The following is a 21,936-nucleotide window of genomic DNA, read 5'->3' on the forward strand; positions in this document are numbered from 1 at the left end:
ACAGTTGTTTTTCATGTTCATATGGCGCAAACGGCTAATTTGTTATTAGAATCACACTCTTCCTTGAACCCATAATTGGCAGAAAGAGAAATGTCAGGTCTGCTGGAGCTCCCATCTCGCTTGCAGATGTCATGACATTTAAAACCACCAGGCTAACACAATAGCTCCTTATCCAAACTCAAATCGATTTTTGACCAAGCTGACATACCCTGTGCCTCTTTAAATCTGCTCCTATTTCTCCTATTTCACCTAATTGCACTGGATACTTGGTTTGAATTGTAGTTTTTATGTAGACAGTGCCAATGAGTTGACATTAGCACATTGTCTAAAGAGGGCAATTCATTAGCACACAACTTCCTACACTAACTACAACAGTCTGATCAGCACTCTGACATACAGTACAACTATATACAAGTGGAACTTAATGTCATACACTACAATACAATACAAGTGGAAGAAAGTTAGGACGAGAGAGTGGCAGTTAGACAGTTTGATTTAGTCTGCAGGTTGGGAGCCAAGGAACTCAAAATCAGGATGATTACACAGTTTTATAGTGTTGAATATCCAAGTTTATGTTAACTCATTCACCGCCAGTTTAGGACTGCCAATATTTAGCACAGGCCAAAGATTTTCATAATTGTTGGTCATCTTTCAAGACCCACAGTAAATTATCTATTAGCACCAGAGTGATTTGCAATACCTCAAAATGAAGATGTACGTCTCTGGGTTCACCAGGAAAAAAAAGTGAGCTTTTAGCATGTTCTGTACTCTACTTATAGCCATTTATATACACCCTGTTTTCACCCAAAATGTCTCTCTGAGAAAAGAAATAGCAGAAAATGGCATTTATGTACAGCACACAATATCATGCAGAACTCGCTCTCAATTCTTTTATTTTGAACTGTATTGACATCAGACATGTAAATATTATTCATTATGACACAAATGACAAAAAAAAAAAAAATATATATATATATATATATATATGAAGTGCTTTTTTTACATTCAACAATACAGTTTGCTCAGTGAGTGAGTGTACAGACAGACACACAGACAGACAGACAGACAGACAGACACACAGACACACACACACACACAGAGAGAGAGAGTTCTGTCCACAGCTGCCTGCAGCTAGATCGCACCTCCTTCCCCCTCCTTCCCCATCAGCGTTTTGCCTCCTCTGCTGCTCGTTTTCCTCCTCTCGTTCGGGCTGGGAGTGGGACGAATGCTGCGACACGAGTCACACGACACAGGAACGGGTCCGCGGCTTGGCTTTGGGACCAGGCGCTGCTGGAACCGGATCGATCATGTTCATCACGGGTTTGACTAGGCAATCCAGGTTCGCCCTGCAGCAAGGCAGCAGTGCAGCGCGCCGAGAGGCGTTTCGATGGCGTTTTTTTCCTCTGTACAAGGAAGCGCGTTTCTCTGTTTTTCCTCTTTTCCTCCTTCCTCGTTTCAAACAACAGCTGCGGTATGTGTTTGATAACGTGCTGTCGGCTACCCTTTGAGGATAGGGACCAGATGACATGTCAGAGGCTGGGTAAGTGTTTCAACTACACGCTGCACTCATAAAAACAAAAACACGTCAAACACGTCTTTGGCGTGGATGGCTATTTCTGATAAGACGTCAAAGACGTCTTTGGCGGTGAATGAGTTAATACAGATAGAATAATAAAGCTATTGGTCAAAAGTTATAAGGTCATATGAACACGACTGAACAATCAATGATATTATCGTATCAATTATAGTAACACACTTTAAGGAGATTATTTTACCAAGGCCAATGTTATCTATGGAATTTGTCCATTTGAACATTCCAAACTCACAGTTTCATTGAGAAACACACAAGATGTTACTTTTAGTTTAATCTTATAATGGTGAGGCAGATTCAGTATTCTTTTAGGCAATTAAGGTGTAAATATGGGTCAAAGTTTACATATTAAAGTGAGCATATTATGAAAGCTTATTATAGGTATTTTACAATGTTTTTCCTGAACATACATTTGTTGCTGTTATCTCTACTTCAGAGTATAGGGACATGTTATGATGAATGGACCTTGAGGTTCAATAGGCTAGGGAGCTGGCAGCTTAACCCCCGACATCCCTGTCCCTGTCTATAGCTCAGGTCATCTATTTAACACAATTAGCCATAGCCTCTTGCCAACGGAAGCGGTCAGGGAAGTGGCAGGGAATTAACTCATTGGGACTGTGGTGCCATCTGATGACCCGAGTGACGTGGAATTGTTGCCTTTCCAGGACTGCGATGCAATCTAGCCACCAGTAGGTTTATACTGTACACTGCTAAAAGAGAGAGAGAGAGAGTGTGTGTGTGCGTGCGTGCGTGCGTGCGCATGCGGTATAGCAATGAACTGTTAACATGAGGGCCACCATCTGTGGCCTGGACTTGATGGACCCACCAGGTGCTTGGTGTGTCGCTGAAGCTTATGGGTTCATTCTGGATCCATTAGTCAGAGGGGACAATGAGAGCAAAGACCACATTAGCTCAGATAGTTTTTGATGAAGCTCATTAGCGGTTGTGGTGCTTGGTGTTCCTTTGTGTTGTGTTCTCTCAGTTTGAAACAAAGTGGCGTTTGACATTTTTGCGTGATTCTACTCTGCATGCATTATGGTTTCTTGGGGCATGTGCATAACACCCAGTGGGCATGGACTTTGCATGATTAACACCAAGGTTTGTGATTGTACATGGAGGCTTGTGTTGGGAGGCAGAGTTGAGAAGAAGGCCATTGCTGCTCGCTGTTACTGGAGAGTTCCTCTCTGAGGGAAATGTTATCAGCACAACAACCTCATTATGAGGCCTGACTCCGAGCTGAGGGCCCCGAGGCGAGGACCCAGCAAAGGATATTAAAGCTTAAGAAATACGCTGACATAGCAAGAGGAGACATTGCAAACATCAACAGAAAAACATTCAAATCGACCACCTTGCCAGATTCAAATTGGTCCTTGTGGCTGTGCTTTCAAACAACACAGGCCTTCTGTATTGGGCTATAGGGGACTCAAACCCCCAGGGCGACGCCTACATTAATTTGACCCTGATGTACCTGGATACCTCATTACTAATCAATGACCTCGAATGAGTGTCTCACTCATCATTCTGTCCTGTGTGTTTGGACACACGACTCCCATCCGACCCAGAGAAAAGGCCAAAAATTCACCCAATCCCAATCCTCAACAGCAGGTGCCAAACAATCCAAAGTGAGTTGAAAGAGTTTGTGCACTGTCAGCTAGGGTACAACTTACCCTCATGAAAAAAACAACGATTGAATCACTACTCATCACTATTCACTACCATACAATATACAAAACCTACTGCTGGTTCCACTACTTGATTGCTATTGAGCTACATTGCTACACATAGCAATGTAGTAGGGATTCATGTAGACATTTCAGTAGTAATGAGTAGAGTTTTGGGATGTATGATTATTATGACTATGTAAATCACTGCAGGATATTACTTACTAGTTAGCCTACTTCTGTCTCACTATTTAGCTTTTAGGAAATGACTACATAAAAACGTAAGGTTACTTGACGTAACCCCGGTTCTATGAATCTCGAGTGAGGTGTCTCACCTATGGGAACGCCCTCGCGTGACCGACTTATGGAAGCTCCAATTGCACCACGTCTGCCAACCGGCAGACGAATCACCTTACAGGTGATACGGGACGGGCCGGCCCTCTATATTAGGCCGCGGAAGTCGCCCGGAACTTCATTCCATAAGGCTCTCTTCCACGTACCACAACTTTCGCAAGAAGGGCAGATTTGTGAGAGACCTCACTCGAGATTCATAGAACCGGGGTTACGTCAAGTAACCTTACGTTCTATTTCATCTCTCGTTCGGTGTCTCACCTATGGGAGATATGCCCCACTCCCGGATTGCATGCTCCGAAGTCCACCTGACCATAACCTGTGACAGGTTGAATCCCCGATCCCAACCTGTGGACTTCAGCACACAATTAGCCAGACCCCACACTCAGGACTGAATGAGCCACCGAAGGCTCAGTGACGTCCAGGCGGTAGAACCGCATGAAAGTATGTGGGGATGCCCAGCTGGCGGCAGCACATATGTCCCTCACAGCGACACCTTGAAAAAGGGCCCATGAGGTGGCCATGCCTCTGGTGGAATGGGCCCGCAGGCCCTCAGGAGGTCTCAGTCCACGGCTCTCGTAAGCCAGGACGATGGCCTCCACCACCCAGTGTGATAGACGCTGGCACGTCAGGGGCCCCCCCTTACGTGGGGGCCCCCAGGACACGAAAAGCTGATTGCTTTTCCTGTATTCCCTAGACCTGTCCACATAGAAGCGCAATGCTCTGACTGGACAAAGCAGGTTAAGCCGAGCCTCCTCCTCCCCTGTGAAAGGTGGAGGATGGAAAGCCTGAAGCTCCAGCGAGGCACAGCTATACGCCGAGTCTCTAACTTTAGGCACGAAGGCCGGGTTAGGGCGCAGCACTACCTTCCCCCAGTCCGGGGTGAAGCGTAAGCAAGACTCATGCACGGATAGCGCGTGCAACTCACTTATCCGCTTCGTTGAAGTTAACGCCAGCAGAAGGATAGTCTTAAGAGAGAGGAGCCTTAACCCCACACTCTCCAAAGGTTCGAAGGGCCGGCTAGAGAGTGCCTCCAATATGGTAGGCAAATCCCAAGAAGGAACCAAACGCTTACGAACTGGTTGTAAGTAGCGTGCTCCCTTCATAAACTTCTTGACAAGTTTATGCTGTCCAATCGGCATTTCTCCTATGCCTAAGTGACAGGCAGAGATAGCGGCCAGATAGACTTTTATGGTGGAGAAAGCTCTGCCCCCATCCTTTAAGTCCTGCAAGAAGCACAGCAGCTCCCGGACAGAACACTGGAACGGAGTAACAGATTTGTCCTCACACCATTTCTCAAATACGCGCCACTTGTTGCCATACAAGGACCGCGTAGAAGGTGCTCTAGCGCTCTGGATAGTTTCGATCACCGCTTGAGGGAGACCCAACTGTTCCAAATTCATCCTTTCACGGGCCAAGCCCATAGAGCCAGCCGCTCGATGTGGGGATGAAACACCTGCCCGTCTGCTTGGGACACTAAGTCCCTGCGTAACGGCAGAGGCCATGGCTGCCCTCGGAGGAGACGTATCAACTCCGGTATCCAGGGTCTGCTCGGCCAATATGGGGCTATCAGTATCAGTGATAGCCGCTGCTCTCTCACCCGGAGCAACACCGGGGAGATGTGGCTGATCGGGGGAAAAGCATACAGCAACACGTCTGGCCACTGCTGGGCTAGCGCGTCTATCCCCAGTGACGCACCCCCGCCTCTCATGGAAAAGAACAGCGGACATTGTGCGTTTTCTTTCGATGCGAAGAGATCTACGGATGCCTGACCGAATCTCTCCCATACCTGGTGGCATACCTGGGGGTTGAGTCTCCACTCTCCGTAGAGGAGATTTCCCCTGGAGAGCAGATCCGCCCCGCTGTTCTGGACACCCGGGAGGTGAATCGCTCGCAGTGATAACAGGTGCTCGCTGCTCCACATGATCAGGCTCTGGGCCAGCGTGTGCAACTTCAGGGAGCGAGTGCCCCCTTGCCTGTTTATGTATGCCACCATTGTCGTGTTGTCTGACCTGACTAACACATGACACTTCCCCAAGAAGGGGAGGAACCGTTTCAGGGCCAGGAAGACCGCTGACAGTTCCAAGAAATTTATGTGAGCTAGACGGAGTTCGGGGGGCCATGTCCCATTGACGGCCCTGCCCTCGAACACTCCCCCCCACCCTGTGAGTGAGGCGTCTGTCGTCACAGTCTTTCTCAACACAATCGTCCCCATGGGGACACCGGTGGTAAACACCTCCGGGTCCTGCCATGGACGAAGGGCCGTGAGGCACTCCGGGGAAACCTCCACTAGTCGCCTCAGGTGACGATGCACGTTTAGGCGTAGTGAGGACACCCACCTCTGGAGAGCTCTCATTTTCAGTAAACCCTGAGGCACTACTGAAATGACTGATGCCATGAGCCCCGTCATGCGGAGGCAGACCCGTAATGAAACTGGGCTCCTCCGGTGAAACAGAGCCAGGTGCTGGCGAAAAGTTTCCACTCGTGCTTGTGACAGGAAAGCTCGAAACAAAACAGTGTTTAGCTCGAGTCCTAAATACACAATATTTTGAGTGGGAGACAACACGCTCTTTGCGTGATTGACACTGAACCCCAAGCTGTTTAGCCTGTTCATAAGTGTCTGAGTGTCTCTCTCCGATTCCTCTTTGCTTGGTGCACATAGCAGGAAATCGTCTAGATAGGCCAGCACCCTGATGCCCTTGGCTCGCATCGGGTTCAAGGCTGCCTCCACACATTTGCTGAACACTCTGGGAGCTAGTGATAGCCCAAACGGTAGAGTCTGAAATTCGTAGGCTATGCCTCTGAAGGCGAACCTCAGAAATTTCCTGTGACCCGGGCAGATGCTTATGTGGAAATAAGCGTCCTGCAAATCGACTGACGTGAACCAGTCGCCCCGTTGAATCGAGCGGAACAGCACGTTGTGCGTGAGCATCCTGAACTTGTACTTTCGGAGGTGCAAGTTGAGGATACGCAAATCCAGGATAGGACGTAGCAAGCCTCCTTTCTTTGGGATGAGAAAATAATAATAACCCTGTATTTCTCTCCCCCTCCGGTACAATTCACACTGCGCCCTTGTCTAGGAGAGACGAGATTTCGTCCTCTAGAGCCTGGGCCGCCTCCCCTGTCACCTCCGAGGCTTGCACTCCATTGAAGGAGGGGGGTTTCATCGCAAACTGGAGCCTGTAACCGTTTGTGACAGTGGTCAGAACCCAGGGATGAACCGCGCATGCGCGCCACGCCTCTGCCATGACAGCAAGAGGACCTGGCGGGCTGAAGCCCAGAGACGGAACGACTGTGCCATCTGGCGGCCACAGGTCGCTCTCCACTTTTTCTTTTTGACAGTTTTTGTTCCACTGCGCCCTCAGCCTTATTGGGGGGCCTGGATGCGTCAGTGGTTTCAGTTTTATTTCTGTGAAACTGTAAAAAGTGCTTTGTGACACTGTACCCAACTGAATGGGAAGCACGGGGGGAACATGTGCTTTTGCGTAACTGCAGGAACGGCAGCTTGACCTCGTCGGGCCCTCGAACAGTTCGCCTTGGGACGACTGTAGGCTTGAAACGTCCCTTCTGCGCCTCTTGGAAGGCGGGGAAAACCAGTCTGTCCCGGGGAGGCTCAGAGCAGGTAACTCCTCTAGTGCTGACCTCTGAGAATTTACCTCCCCTTCCACCACCACCGTTAGGCCGGCCTCTTCTTGCTCACGTCCCGCGGACGGGCAGGACGGCTCGGACCAGAGCTGTTGGTGGCAGCGGCCACGGCAGCGAAGGACTTCTTAGGCCACATCTTTTGCTGGCCCCCACGCTGTTGAGGCTGTGGGGTGCTCGCCGTCTGGGGTTTAGGTCCCTTTGGATAGCCGCCGCGTCCCTTCTCGGCCACTGCCGCAAATCCCTCGCAGGCAGGGGGTCGCGGGAAGGGGACTGCTTTGCGGGGGAGACACAGGTTCAGTGCCTCTCCCTGCTGCTTCCTCATGTCACTCGTTTGTTGCATCGCCGTGACAGCTTCGCCAAACAAACCCCTAGCCTTGGTCGGGTCGTAGGGTGAGTTCATTATGGCCTGTTTGTCCATGTCTGGCAGGCTAGTGAGATTAAGCCAGAGGGCTCTCTCTCCTGCCACCGCCAGGCCCATGACACGGCCGCAGCCCTGCACCGCTCCCCTGGATGCACGGAGGATGAGGTCGGTGACGACACACATCTCCTTCCAGATAGCGATGTCAGGAGTACCCTTATCCAGCATGAGCCCCATGTCTTGGAAGAGCTCAGCTTGGTAGGCTGCTAGCAGGGTGACAACATTGACATTACTCACTGATTGTCCTGCTGATCTGTACACTTTCTGGTACATGGACGCTGTGAAGCGGTCCGCTTTGCCTGGGAGGGCTGGGCTAGCCTTGGCCAAGGTAGCCCGAGAGGGGTTGAGGTGGTGAGCCACAGCCCTCTCTACTGGTGGGGGTTCTGACAGCCCCAAAGCCTCCGCATTCGCCATCTCCAGGTTTGAGTAACCCTTGACAGGCACTCTGTGACGCAGGGGTTGATCCCAAAAACGTCCAACTTCTTTAACGCACGCGGGGACAGCAGGGAGAAGTTGTTTCGTGGCAGCGGGGCGAGAGGGTAGGACTTTACCATCGTAAAGATCTTTCTCCTGGCTCTCGCTCGCCTGCGAGCTAGGCCAGGCGATCTCCAGTCTAGTGGCTGCTCTCTTGCATACCTCATGTATGTCAACATCGTGCAGAGAGGCAGCCTGCTGAATGTCCCCGCTAGTTGCACTGCCCGCCCGTGAGAGCGGGTCAGGTGCACCAAGGGGGGGGAAGCTATCATCGTCAGACTCATTGCTGAGCTGATCAATGAGCCCCTCTTCCTCCTCCTGTTCGCCTTCGGACTCGAGGAGGTAGTCATACTGAGATGTCTCCATCTCCCAATCTAGAGGCCTTATGGTCCCCTCCCCAAGCGGCTGTACTGCAGAGTCAGAAAGACGTGGAGCGGGTTTTGAGGCCGCTGCAATCTTTAGACGCCGCTGCAAGTTTCTGGGGGGCATGGTAATGCAGTCACTGCAGCTACTGGGGTCCATGACAGACTCCTGTGCGTGCTTAATGCCCATGCAAGCGACGCAAACGGGATGTGTATCCCTCTTGCCCAGCGTGTTGCCACACGCGGTAGGGCAGGCACGGGGCCCCGTGTCTATGCCCACCTCCATACGCTGTTTCTTGGCTCCACTGCCCGAGGCCTCGGCTGGTTGACATGGTCGCCCTTTTTATTTAGTTACGCCCGCAGCAGCAGTTAGCTCTTGAGTCTTGACACGTCTGAGGCGGCAAGTCACGCTAATATAGACGGGTCCCCTGGCTGGTGAGGCACAGTGGATAACCCGACTAGCAGGCAAGCTAATTTAATTTCCCCCTGTTAGCAGCGGCTAGACAGAGGAAAGTTTAGTAAACAACGTTTGGACGAACTGGCACGCTTGCGCTAATGACAGCCGACCAACGTTAATTCAAACTACTAGGTTATCTTTTGCAGATAACCGCTCGCTCAATATTCACCCTGGTAGCAGCGGCTAGGCAGGGGAACAACAGCTTTTAGAGGGTCTAAAAAGCTAGTCGCTAGTCGCTTTCAGCCGACTAACGTTAAAACCCGAGACCATAGTACAGCACGCTTGCGCTAATACTGTCTATCTGACTCGTTAAGCTGTTTGTAAAAGTCCGCTTTAACTTTTTGATGGTTAAGCTAAGACACACAGAGACGAACGGGCTTGTCGGCAAAGACTCACCCGGACGTAGATTGACAGTGAAAATACGGCAGCTTATTCCAACAGAATAACACGTCCTTCGACTACCGAGATGGCTTGTCTGTGGACAGTTGCGTGAAACTCTGATAAGGATACGCTGGTATACTGTAGGAGCAGTGGCCTTCACGGGGAAGAGAGCTTGAATGAAGTTCCGGGCGACTTCCGCGGCCTAATATAGAGGGCCGGCCCGTCCCGTATCACCTGTAAGGTGATTGGTCTGCCGGTTGGCAGACGTGGTGCAATTGGAGCTTCCATAAGTCCGTCACGCGAGGGCGTTCCCATAGGTGAGACACCGAATGAGAGATGAAATAGAACTACTCATCCCTTCACATTTTATTATTGAATTACTACACATTTATTTATTTTCAATTCTACACAAACCCTTTTGAATTGGCTACTATTGAATCACATCATGATTATTACTGTCTCATGGCTTAGCTTTTGGGAAGTGACTAGGGGGCACTTTACACGAGGACGGTTTCCTATGGAAACGGGGAATTATTTTATCGTTACTGCCTCCCTTTTAGACGGCGACGGCGAATTCGCGCTTAGGAAACGACACATTTTAAAACCACCCTCCAGAGTGAAATTGTTTGATACGCTTCCCGCTGAGCGCTCCTATATCCACAGCTATATCTGATAGTAGTATGGTATTGTGTAACTTGTGCAACAAGTGTAACCACCATGTAACAACCCTTCAACTCTAGCCTATTAGATGATATCAATGAGAGCCACTTATATTAGCAAAGCACCGTTCGATCCACGGTAACCAGTGGGGCAAAGCACCGTTCGATCAACGGTAGCCAGTGGGGCAAAGCACCGTTCGATCCACAGTAGCCAGTGGGGCAAAGCACCATTCGATCCACGGTAGCCAGTGGGGCAAAGCACCGTTAGATACACGGTAGCCAGTGGGGCAAAGCACCATTAGATACACGGTAGCCAGTGGGGCAAAGCACCGTTCGATCGACGGTAGCCAGTGGGGCAAAGCACCATTCGATCGACGGTAGCCAGTGGGGCAAAGCACCGTTCGATCGACGGTAGCCAGTGGGGCAAACCACCGTTCGATCCACGGTAGCCAGTGGGGCAAAGCACCATTCGATCCACGGTAGCCAGTGGGACAAAGCACCGTTCGATCCACGGTAGCCAGTGGGGCAAAGCACCGTTCGATCCACGGTAGCCAGTGGGGCAAAGCACCGTTCGATCCACGGTAGCCAGTGGGGCAAAGCACCGTTCGATCCACGGTAGCTAGTGGGGCAAAGCACCGTTCGATCGACGGTAGCCAGTGGGGCAAAGCACCGTTCGATCCACGGTAGCCAGTGGAGCAAAGCACCGTTCGATCCACGGTAGCCAGTGGGGCAAAGCACCGTTCGATCCACGGTAACCAGTGGGGCAAAGCACCGTTCGATCAACGGTAGCCAGTGGGGCAAAGCACCGTTCGATCCACGGTAGCCAGTGGGGCAAAGCACCGTTCGATCCACGGTAGCCAGTGGGGCAAAGCACCGTTAGATACACGGTAGCCAGTGGGGCAAAGCACCGTTAGATACACGGATACTTTATTTGCACTACACAGCTTGTTTTGATGTAACACCTTTCAAACAGAAAGGCCCTGCCATATCTATTGGATTTGTGGTATAGATTACTGCTCCTTGGCATGCCTTGCCTGTATTGTCCCTGGGCAGTATGATCCTGAGGGTGGTGTATTGATGTCATGTTTCTGGCAATAGTTTGCAAAGTGCAGGTTTTTATACAGATACAGGCATGCTGCACAGCAACAGATTGTTTCAGTGGGCCTAATGCTATCACCCCCCCCCCACACACACAGACACACACACACACAGACACACACACACACACACACACACACACACACACACACACACACACACACACACACACACACACATTATACAGTAACCAAAAACAGGTCAGTCCAGGCTTCTCTTTCAGTACTGCAAGATGCCTTTTGTTTTAGCTCACAGAAGTCAGTCACAACGCCGTTATTTGGTGTGTGTGTGTGTGTGTGTGTTTATCACAAACAATGGAGAAATCTAGGCCTGCGACAGTCCGTTATGTTGTAAATGGAAGTAAGTGGGTGAGTGAGCTACAGGAATGGCTTCTTAACCGGCTGTGACGCAGCTCCATTAGAAACTATGAAGTTTATATTATTTCCTCCTCTATGCCCTTTATTATTGTCAAGGGCCCAGTGAGGAAATTGCCCATGTCGCAAAATAGACAGGCTTTATGTTTGTGAAAGAGACAGAGCGTCATTTGGTAAATGAAGAAGATGGGTTTTTAATTTCTTGGGTCTTGGTGGGAGGGCTGGATGGGGTGGGGTGGAGGGTGGAGGCTGAGGGGTGAGGGCGGCATATTGAGGCTAACTCAGATGCTGCAGACAGGGTGGGGGTGGAGGCTGAGGGGTGAGGGCAGCATATTGAGGCTACCTCAGGTGGTGCAGACAGGGTGGGGGTGGAGGCTAAGGGGTGAGGGTGGCATATTGAGGCTAACTCATGTGGTGCAGACAGGGTGGGGGTGGAGGCTGAGGGGTGAGGGTGGCATATTGAGGCTAACTCATGTGGTGCAGACAGGGTGGGGGTGGAGGCTAAGGGGTGAGGGCGGCATATTGAGGCTAACTCATGTGGTGCAGACAGGGTGGGGGTGGAGGCTGAGGGGTGAGGGTGGCATATTGAGGCTAACTCAGGTGGTGCAGACAGGGTGGGGGTGGAGGCTGAGGGGTGAGGGTGGCATATTGAGGTTAACTCATGTGGTGCAGACAGGGTGGGGGTGGAGGCTAAGGGGTGAGGGCGGCATATTGAGGCTAACTCAGGTGGTGCAGACAGGGTGGGGGTGGAGGCTAAGGGGTGAGGGCGGCATATTGAGGCTAACTCATGTCGTGCAGATAGGGTGGGGGTGGAGGCTAAGGGGTGAGGGTGGTATATTGAGGCTAACTCATGTGGTGCAGACAGGGTGGGGGTGGAGGCTGAGGGGTGAGGGTGGCATATTGAGGCTAACTCAGGTGGTGCAGACAGGGTGGGGGTGGAGGCTGAGGGGTGAGGGTGGCATATTGAGGCTAACTCAGGTGGTGCAGACAGGGTGGGGGTGGAGGCTGAGGGGTGAGGGTGGCATATTGAGGCTAACTCATGTGGTGCAGACAGGGTGGGGGTGGAGGCTGAGGGGTGAGGGTGGCATATTGAGGCTAACTCAGGTGGTGCAGACAAGGTGGGGGGGTGGAGGCTGAGGGGTGAGGGCGGCATATTGAGGCTAACTCAGGTGGTGCAGACAAGGTGGGGGGGAGGCTGAGGGGTGAGGGCGGCATATTGAGGCTAACTCAGGTGGTGCAGACAGGGTGGGGGTGGAGGCTGAGGGGTAAGGGTGGCATATTGAGGCTAACTCATATTGAGGCTAACATGCATTTACTTTAGACATGAACAAATCACAACTCTGTGGTCATTGTTTGCCAGCAAGTTAGCAAAGTGTTCTCCCTGGACTGCTTTGACAGCGTGTTACAATTCACTCATCTCCCATACTCAAATCATTCATACTGTACCACCTAAGAAAATCAAGCATTCCTTCATCACCACACTCCTCTGTTGACGTTCCTCTCCTTCCAGACCCAGGCTTACCAGAAGGTGTCTCTGAAGCCTCCCGGCTGAGAAGGCCCTGCCTCGTATGGCTGTGCTGTGCTGTGTGGGGCGCTGGGGATCTGGATGTGTGGCTACAGCTCCAGACAGCTGGCCCTCTACCACCGCCCCTCCAGCCATGGGCTCCAGTGGGCTGGCACATACACTGATGCCACCATGGCGGCCCATAAGATGCCCTTCCTGGAGATAAGTCACCAGGGGCCGGTTGCACCAACTGGTCTTAACTATGCCTGGTCGTAACTCCTACGTCGGTCTTAGTTAAGACCATGGACTTACGCCTGTTGCACCAACACGGCTTATGTCTGGTCTTAACTATGCTGGTCGTAGCAATGCGCGTCCATGTGAATTGCCAGGCAATGCACCCTGATTGGATGATGTTGCAAAAAATGTGCCTCGCGACCTGCTTGGAGCACTGTGCCACTACGCTCTATCAGCCACTACTGTAAAACACCCTCCCTCCTCCCACCCTCCCTCGCTCCGGGGGAAAAATGGCGGCGATTGAGCCAGAAAGACAGTCTGAATGAAATTGAATGTAACGTTCCCAATTCTATGTATTAACTTCTAAAAAACTAACGGCAACATTTTGGAAGGCTAAGCCACACAACTAGTTAGTTATAATCTAACGTCGTGCTTTCAAAGACGGCGAACTGGCGGTGTTACGACGATGACGGTCAAAAAGGTCTCCGCGGAGATCTCTGTTACAGGCAGGCTCTACGCCTCCTCCTGACCAGGCGTAGGAGTTACGCCTGGGCGTAGTGAAAAGAAGGCTTAAGCCGTCTTGGTGCAACCGGCGTAGCTGTTAGGTCGTAAAGTTACGACCAACTTAGCTTAAGACCAGTGTAAGACCAGTTGGTGCAACCTGCCCCTGGCCATTACCTGCCAGGAGGTCCCACTGCCCAGCTTTGTAGGCCAGAAGTCTCCCAGAATTAACCTGCGACTCGAGGTTGGATTCCAGTTGGCCAACTTCACAGGTTGGGATGGGTTCCAGTAACTACACTTGTGCATATTTTAGATTGAAGCAATGCTGGCCCATTGTGCCAATGTGGCCCATGCTCTCTGAAGATGTGTGGTGGCCTGCAAAAACCCTTGACATGGTGAAAATTTGCATTTTCATTTTTTGGTATTTCCATAAATTATAGAATCTCCCCTATATATAACTTTTTGAATGACTGAGATAGCTCTCAGATCAAAAATGTAGTATTTTAATATGTTGTGTCTAAAACTAAAATGTGAAAAAAAATGGGTTAAAACATTGCACAACAAAATATTTTCTACAGTGGCATTCCACAAAACCATATAGAAGAGTCGCGACATCTCCATTCACTCCAATGGACCAGTTTTTTACTCTCAAGAGTTCCCGGAAGTACGGTCCTGGATTAAGCAGCACTGTCGAGTTGCAGCAAAATGGACAGTTTGTTGTTGTACTTTGAAAGTTTTTTTTTTTTAATCAAATTGTACATTATCAGCTTTATTTTAGCATTCAAAGCGTGAGACCCCTCCCTGGCTGTTCATTGGCTAATAAGTCACGCCACTCTCTCTCTAGACTAGAGCAGAGGTTCTCAAATGTTTCTCAGCCAAGGACCCCTTACAAGATAGAAAATATACCAGGGACGGGGACCCCCTCATTCTGATTTGTGATTTTGGGCTAAGCTTAATAGTTTCCACGGTAACATGCTTGACTTCTAAATTGATAGGTTTGTTTAGATTAGAATGTAATCCATGAACCATTTTAGATTTAAAGCATAAAATATTCTCGTTGAACTATGAAGCTTTTGCACACAAAAAAATAGTTTTTATTTGTATTTTCCTGAAAACCTTTCGCGGACCCCCTTGCAAAGTGCCACGGACCCCTGAGGGTCCCCGGACCCCATTTGAGAACCACTGGACTAGAGGACACTACACAAAACCATAAAATAAATACATTCCCTTTTGTTTTGTGAAGATAAGTATTCATCATGATGTATTATGGAGATGAAAGTAAGTAAGCAAATCCCTCAAAATCTTAAAATACCTGCAAAACTAATTTTCAACCTTCTTTGGCTCATTATTACCAACAATCTGCAGCAGCAACATGTGAAGGGTTCTCCCAGGCCAGCACACAAGTGTGGCTAATGGACCCTAACCTGTGTGTTGGAAGGACGAGCTACATCTGATAGTAGTATGGTATTGTGTAACTTGTGCAACAAGTGTAACCACCATGTAACAACCCTTCAACTCTAGCCTATTAGATGATATCAATGAGAGCCACTTATATTAGAGTCTTCATTTCATTTAGTGGGCAGTGGGCAGTGGGCAGTGGGCACCAGGAAATGTGAATGACTGGAAGAATACCTAAAGACGCTGTCACTTCCCAAAGGCTGTAGCTGAGTGGATCTTGAAGCAGCTAATATGTTTCATTTGGAGACTGCATGCCCCTTTGTGAGGCACTGGCATAAGAGGACTGACGATTGGCAGGGTCCCTCTGTACACAGATGGTTGGCAAGCCCCTCTGCTGCACACCCCCTCCCTCCCCAGCCATGTGTAAATGCTTGAGCAGCTAATCCTTGGCCCAGGACTTCAATTGATTTCCACGGAGGAGGATCAGGTGCCATCCATCAACCAGCCCATGGCTTTTGCTGGCGTAGCCTGGCATCAGCTGTCAACCAGACACAGTAGAGGGGAAGACATGGGTTGGTTTTGTGGATGAGCCATTGCACAGTGCTTCCCCTTTCCCAAGAGTTCCATTTTCCAACAGTTTGGTCAGAATGATAACAGAATGGTAGAGAGTGACTGCATAGTTTTGAGGATCCTGGCAGGGAGTTAAACTCCTTGTTCCTTAAGTTGTATGAAGAAGGTCCTGGGTTCGATTCCCACCTGGGACGCTGTGAGCGCTGAAGGAGTGCGTGCCCGTCCGCATGTCCTCAAGTGCCCGCCACCCGGGTGGGGTCGTCAAAAGGGCCTTTCTGTGTGGAGTTTGCATGTTCTCCCCATGCCCCCTGGGGGTTTCCTTCATATAGGAACCCCACACCAAAACATGCAATATCCTGGTCGCTGATGTGGTGCCTCCTCTGGTCGTTCGGGGCGCCTGTTCAGAGGGAGGGGAACTTGTTGGAATAGCGTGATCCTCCCACTTGCTATGTCCTACCGGTGAAGCTTCCCCTGTCAGGTGAAAAGAAACGGCTGGCTACTGCCCATGTCTCGGAGAAAGCATGGAGCCAGTTTCAGCTCTCCCGAGATTGGCAGAGGGTGGAGCAGCAACCAGGATAAATAAATTAAAATTAGCACTAATGGGGGATAAAAATGGGATAAAAAATGGGGGGGGGGGGGAATAAAAATAATAATATAAGTTGTATGAAGAAAGTATTATGAAGTGCTACATTTAACCTTTTACAGTGTGTGCTGCACAGGAAATACCGGTACCTATACTGTATGTGTATATTTCATATCCCCCCTGGAAAACATTGTGAGTCATGTAAACAACACTGCTGTATAAATACACCTCCCTGGATTATGAATCTTAATTGACCTAGTTAAGACAGACACTGATAAGACACTGACACGGATAAGCCAATTTCCTCAATGCGGATTAAGCCAGGTGTAAAATCACTCCGCTGGCACAAACAGTAGCCTACTCATAAACCTAATCTGCTATTAGGGGGATAAGCACCCATGAGGGGCAGACAGTTCCTGTGCATCCCAATTTTGTACCTTTCCATCTGCGGTGTCCACCACTCGTCCCTCTCTCACAGAAGTGTATTGAAGGTACAATTACAATTCTGTTTTGCTGTTATGCTCTCAGGGAAAGATTGAGCAACACTTGCAGATGTTCTTATTTCCAGACATGATGGTGAGATAGAGGACAGCCATGAAAGGGACTGTATTATTTCTCCATGATGAAGGGAGGCCGTAGTGTTTTGGACAGCTGTGGAAAAAGAGGATGGTGAGAAAGTTGGGTGTTGCTGGAGGTCAGACAGACCTTGTCGTCCATTTGTTCATTGCTGGAGAGCCAGCCTAGTGTGTCTGCCAAATTGGACCAGCAGCTAGTTGTGGCAGGTTGGGAGTTGTTAGCGCCCTGATGATGTGTTCCCTCTGTAGGTCACCAACAAAATGCTCTTAATCCACTCAGCGGAGATGCTAATGGTTCCAACTGGCATGAGACCGAACAATTGGTCACCTTCCTCTAGTCTGGACAGAGACAGAGACTGACCCATAAACAGGATGATGATGATGATGATGATGGGGTTGTGATGGCCTCAAAGCAGCAGTGTGGTGTTTCCCATGGACTTCATAAAATGGCATGGCTGAGGAAACAAGTGCAAACCTTTAAGCTCACAGCACAGTGGTGTGGCCATTCATCTTTATGGCACCACGCCCGCTCACACCTCCCACCTCCCACATCCCCCTAGCTGCTTCCCTTACCAATCCTGACTCTCTACCTCCTTCCCATAGCTACGGCTCCTTTTCCCTAGCCCCGCTCCCGTCCAATTGCCCATCCTCCCACCACCCATATCCTCCCAGCCACTCCCCCTACCCACCCCTCGAATCCCAACTCTCGACCCTCTTCCCTAGCTCCACCCCTTCATTACACTCACTTAACGTCCATGAGTGAGTGACTTAAGCCCCCCACACATCATCCGCGGTAAAACAACTCTGCGACTGCTGTGCCGTTGTTTTCCTATATGGGGGAGAGCAGCGCTTCTCAGCTAGGCGGCAGCACTACCCTTGTCATCGCACACAGCTCGATTTTGCCACCTGGCGCTGCGCTCAAAGTTCAAAATATCTCAACGCTGACCTGGTATCGCTGACCTTTCATGAGCACAACCAATCAGAGGAGAAGAAGATAGCCGCTGTGAGTGACGTAGTGCCAGAGAGAGGCAGAGCAGAGCCGTCGGCCGGGTTGTGAAGCTCTAACTCGTTGTGAGAAAAGTGTGGACCTCTTATCATGTGAAGGCACCTTAAAGGCCCACACGCACAGGGAGCGTCAGATCCCAGTGTTTGGAAGCCCACCCATTGTTTTAAACGGCCGAACACGCACCAAGAGCGTTCTGACGCGCGTCAAATTGCCTTGACGCTCGTACTCCGAACGGCCCGGCCACATCTACGCGTCGTTTGACGCGGGCTGACGCTGCTGCCCATCCACTTTGTATTGGAACATGCTGCTCGACGCCTCGCAAAGCATGCTGGGAGACCAAGCGACGCGAGCAGCATGTTCCAATACAAAGTGGATGGGCAGCAGCATCAGCCCGCGTCAAACGACGCGTAGATGTGGCCGGGCCGGAAGCTGTTTCGATTTTCGAGCGTCAAATGAGGTTCCAGCAGCGACCAAAGCCTCTGAGCTCCCCCCCTCCCTATCTGCCCACTTCCATCCCCGTCTCTGTCTCGATAAGTAGTGCTCCTCAAACTCTCACGGCAGTTTAAATACAGCAGGCATTAATACGCTACACTAGCAAGACTACAACGTGAGAATAATGTTCTAAACACATGATCGGCTAGCAAAACATAGCCTATCCCTGGATGTCATGATGAGATTAGAATAACTTTGGACAGAATTGCATAATTTCCCCCCGCAGCGCTGCATTTTTTTCTCTCCCCCTCTGCACAGCAGACCGACAGACAGGTAGGATGATCCAACTATCTATCCCAAGCTTGCCCAGAATGACGTGCCGAACAAAAGGCTATATTTCCCGCTGCAAAGTCGATCTCTGAGAAGAATACTAGAGGAATAAATGCATTCAAACCATATTGATCCAGAGGAGATAATTGTAGCCTATTTTGTAGCCTACCTTTCCTCTGCAGTAGGCAGCAGCACTGTGCTCCAAACCGCGCGGGAGCTTTTCCCCATGTTTAGAAAGTGATTAAGCGGTTTATTGGTCTAGCAGGGTAACTGCCGCGGATAGTCGGAGACCTGATTCTACGGTTATAATCCGCAGTTCATGTTTAGAAGAGGCTTATGACAGGGGCTCAAAACTACGGTATAACAACTTTTTTTTAATCAGTCAATTGTGCCTGATTACATATAAATGAGTGGCCTTTTCCCTCAAATAGTGATGGTTCTGTCATTCTGTGGTGTATACATTTCAGATCTGACGCTAGCAGTGTGCTATTCACCTTATTCTTTGCCCACACATGGACGCTTCCGCATTACGTCATTTTGTAATAGTATTTCCGTTTTGACTTGCCAAAAACTCCGCAGGCAAGATGGCTGCGCACACTCCGCATCTAAACTGGCAGAATTACTCCCCCATAAAGTAACATATCTTGGCCAATATGTATGTAACATACAAAATAAAACAACCCGTAATATCTTAATTTTATGTAGAATGCAGAGGATATGTAACCGTTTAGTTAAACTTGCATTCCAGGAATATTGTGCTCTAAAGATGACGTTAGTGGAGTCGAGGCTGTTGCGTCCTGAAACGCACATAGTTTGCGCGAGGCGTAACCTATGTGCGATTCGAAATAACGCATCCGAGATAGAAAACGTTATGAATAGCCACGTTATAAACAACAACCTAACGCTGGTGATCCGTATGGAAACAGTGTTACTCGAAATGGTTAAAAGTTATATCAATTTGGTCATTCAGTGGCATTTTACTGCCATATAACATAACTAAGTAGCAGCTGATATTAGCCACAGTAGGCAACTAGCGCTGAACCGGAAGAACAAATACGTTTGTGTTGAACGCGGAAGAGAGAAAAAGTGGGCGTGGTGAATAAGGTGAATAGGGGCAGAAATTGACGCGCATCAAATGACGAGCGTCAAGTTTCGCTCCCTGTGCGTTTCGGGCTTAAGAGTGTCCTGGCTTTGACATCTACTTACCCCGGTGGGGCCTGCTGGCCCAGCGCCGTGGGAGAAAGACAGGCTAAGATATTCGGCTTTTGAGTTGGGCTTTCTTTCCTGAGAACAACTGAGGTTCACATTCATCTATGAATCAACACGGTCTTCACCTGTGCAAATGAAATTTGAGTCTGAAATTTGAAGATGTCGGAGAAATGCTGCAGCAACTTCACCGTGAAGTGTTCATCATGCTGGCACCAAACTGCAGCACGGTCACATTCAGGTAGTTCATCATGCTGGCACCAAACTGCAGCACGATCACATTCAGGTAGTTCATCATGCTGGCACCAAACTGCAGCACCATCACATTCAGGTAGTTCATCATGCTGGCACCAAACTGCAGCACGGTCACATTCAGGTAGTTCATCATGCTGGCACCAAACTGCAGCACCATCACATTCAGGTAGTTCATCATGCTGGCACCAAACTGCAGCACCATCACATTCAGGTAGTTCATCATGCTGGCACCAAACTGCAGCACGGTCACATTCAGGTAGTTCATCATGCTGGCACCAAACTGCAGCACCGTCACATTCAGGTAGTTCATCATGCTGGCACCAAACTGCAGCACGGTCACATTCAGGTAGTTCATCATGCTGGCACCAAACTGCAGCACGCTCACATTCAGGTAGTTCATCATGCTGGCACCAAACTGCAGCACGGTCACATTCAGGTAGTTCATCATGCTGGCACCAAACTGCAGCACGCTCACATTCAGGTAGTTCATCATGCTGGCACCAAACTGCAGCACAGTCACATTCAGGTAGTTCATCATGCTGGCACCAAACTGCAGCACGGTCACATTCAGGTAGTTCATCATGCTGGCACCAAACTGCAGCACGCTCACATTCAGGTAGTTCATCATGCTGGCACCAAACTGCAGCACGGTCACATTCAGGTAGTTCATCATGCTGGCACCAAACTGCAGCACGCTCACATTCAGGTAGTTCATCATGCTGGCACCAAACTGCAGCACGCTCACATTCAGGTAGTTCATCATGCTGGCACCAAACTGCAGCACCATCACATTCAGGTAGTTCATCATGCTGGCACCAAACTGCAGCACCATCACATTCAGGTAGTTCATCATGCTGGCACCAAACTGCAGCACGGTCACATTCAGGTAGTTCATCATGCTGGCACCAAACTGCAGCACGGTCACATTCAGGTAGTTCATCATGCTGGCACCAAACTGCAGCACCGTCACATTCAGGTAGTTCATCATGCTGGCACCAAACTGCAGCACGCTCACATTCAGGTAGTTCATCATGCTGGCACCAAACTGCAGCACCATCACATTCAGGTAGTTCATCATGCTGGCACCAAACTGCAGCACGCTCACATTCAGGTAGTTCATCATGCTGGCACCAAACTGCAGCATGCTCACATTCAGGTAGTTCATCATGCTGGCACCAAACTGCAGCACGCTCACATTCAGGTAGTTCATCATGCTGGCACCAAACTGCAGCACGCTCACATTCAGGTAGTTCATCATGCTGGCACCAAACTGCAGCACCATCACATTCAGGTAGTTCATCATGCTGGCACCAAACTCCAGCACGCTCACATTCAGGTAGTTCATCATGCTGGCACCAAACTGCAGCACCATCACATTCAGGTAGTTCATCATGCTGGCACCAAACTGCAGCACCATCACATTCAGGTAGTTCATCATGCTGGCACCAAACTGCAGCATGGTCACATTCAGGTAGTTCATCATGCTGGCACCAAACTGCAGCACCATCACATTCAGGTAGTTCATCATGCTGGCACCAAACTGCAGCACGATCACATTCAGGTAGTTCATCATGCTGGCACCAAACTGCAGCACCATCACATTCAGGTAGTTCATCATGCTGGCACCAAACTGCACAGCACGGTCACATTCAAACTGCATAGCACGGTCACATTCAGGCAGTACAGTCTGGATATGGGTTGGAGGTTGTGTAATGCACCTGACTGGTTTTGATGGATTCTCTCTATCCTGCAGTACTGTACAGTGGCCACTGGGCACAGCGCACTGTGAAAACCTATTGATCGCAATCAGAGAGTAAGGAGCTACAGTAGTCCCCCAACTGCAGCAGACTCTGCCCTGCTTCACTCTGCAT

Source organism: Poromitra crassiceps, assembly GCF_964638095.1.
Source record: "Poromitra crassiceps genome assembly, chromosome: 3".
NCBI classification, from domain to species: Eukaryota; Metazoa; Chordata; class Actinopteri; order Beryciformes; family Melamphaidae; genus Poromitra; species Poromitra crassiceps.